This window comes from Octodon degus, unplaced genomic scaffold (genome assembly GCF_000260255.1).
Source record: "Octodon degus isolate 3935 unplaced genomic scaffold, OctDeg1.0 scaffold00006, whole genome shotgun sequence".
Taxonomy (NCBI): Eukaryota; Metazoa; Chordata; class Mammalia; order Rodentia; family Octodontidae; genus Octodon; species Octodon degus.
The window spans coordinates 25,607,218-25,609,174 of NW_004524582.1; positions in this window are offsets into that span (position 1 = coordinate 25,607,218).

A 1,957-nucleotide genomic window follows, 5' to 3' on the forward strand; every position below is an offset into this window, starting at 1 on the left:
AAAAGAATTCAAAATTAAGGAATTGTGATAGGGCCTAGAATCATGGACCCACACAAAGGTGCCTTAGGGCCTTGCACAAAAATGAGAAAGCAAACTCATAACCACACACTAGGAGTATGTACACCCATGCATCCATTCTTGTCAAAGTGAATTGTGACTGTTCTGGCAGGAATGAAACCAACGTAGCTACATCTGTCAAAGGGCTGTTCAGCCTCTTAAAAAATTTGACATATATCAGACTTGGGCTTGGGTTTCTCCCAACAGATTGGATTCAGACATTTCATTGACTACATCAGCTTCTGTTAATGTGAATTCAGTGCACATTCTTATTTCTACCACCGCATATTCCCATTCTGCCAGACCTGGGGTGATGAGAGTAGAAGCTGGCTTATAAAAATGGCTGAGGCACTTTACCCTTCTGTGAGTGCCACTTCAGGGTAGCTGCTCCTGTTTAGGACTTAACATATCAAGGTATTACCCATAGGTAGGTTTTACCCTTTAATCTCCTTGACCATCCAATATTCCATTGAGCATTTTCTTGTTAATTCATTTCTGGTCTTTCACCTTCCAAACTCCTACAAGTCAGGCAAGTTCTTCACCACTGTCCAAATTCCAATTATAATTTGATTACAGGAAACATCACTGTTGGTACAAGGTAGATAAGCAGATGTGCTCTTCAGATCTCTGCTCCCTGGGAAATAGTTCCCTTGTACCTGTCTGTTAAGACAGTTTACTAGGAGAGCTTCAGGTCAGGTGACATTCACCAGCGGCTTCTGCTCCTACTTCGAGCCCCCAGGATCCTCCTGGCCAACCATGTGTTCACCTTCTGTGTGCTCTTGATGCAAGGTGATTTGGAAGGTGGGTGTGAGCTTAAGGAACCTTTGAAAGAATGGCTGGATTTTCTCCTGATCGCCCTTGCTGCACCTGACAATATTCTCATGACAAGATCTGAACAGTGTGTGTACCTGTTTACTATACCCTGTCATTGTGCAATTCAGATTTGCTATCCACATACTCTTGGGACAGTGTTCCTTCAGGATGTGGGTTTCTCTCCTTGAGGGGAACTTGCAAAACAGAAGTGAAAGGGTTAAATAACATCCATTTATTGTAGGCAGTGGCAGAGTTGTGATTCAAATCTATCCTCTCCCAGCTATGTTTTCCTTCTTAGATTCATTTCTCTTTGGCTATTATCTCTCCTGGCCTGGATGGCTCGCAGACCTAAGCTTTCATTCCTGAGAAACTTGACCTTCTGACCACTGTGCTTTTCCCACTCTCTATTCATCCTTTCACCATCCCAATTGGAGGAGGAAGTACCAGGAGATGCTCACGTATGGGATTCCACATGGGTTACTTTCTGCTTCCTTCAGACGTGGACCTGACCTGAAGATGCATCCTTAGTGAATAAAGTGTCTCGTGCATTTATTGTTACTGGCATTTTCACTGTAACATACCCCCACCTTGCATCACTGGAGATCTATTTGTCAGGTAAGGCACAGCTTCAGAGTACTTTCACTGATAAAAATATAAGAAAAAGGAACAAATTGGGACCTGGTATATTTTTCCCACTAGTTTTTGGAACTTGTTTAATCCCACTTTGTTTCAGCTTGAGACAAATTTATGCAAAAATGTTCTACAAACAGAAACGATGCTTTCTTGAATTTCTAATATGTCTCTTCCATGTATTAAATTACACATTTGAGACTGTTTCCTTGTAGACTTTTATTTTTTCATTTCATTTCATTTATTTATTTTAAATTAATTTTATTGAGAAAAAATAGCAATGAGAGAGTTACAAAACAGGTTAGTAAGACAGAATAATTAATACATTGGATATTGTTGTCTTCATAGTAATTATTCACAGTAAAAGATGCATACATGATATCTTGTCTAAACATTATTAGTACAAATCTTTCCTCTCATTGAACTAAGAAAAAGTAGCTGTATATCTATCCTAACT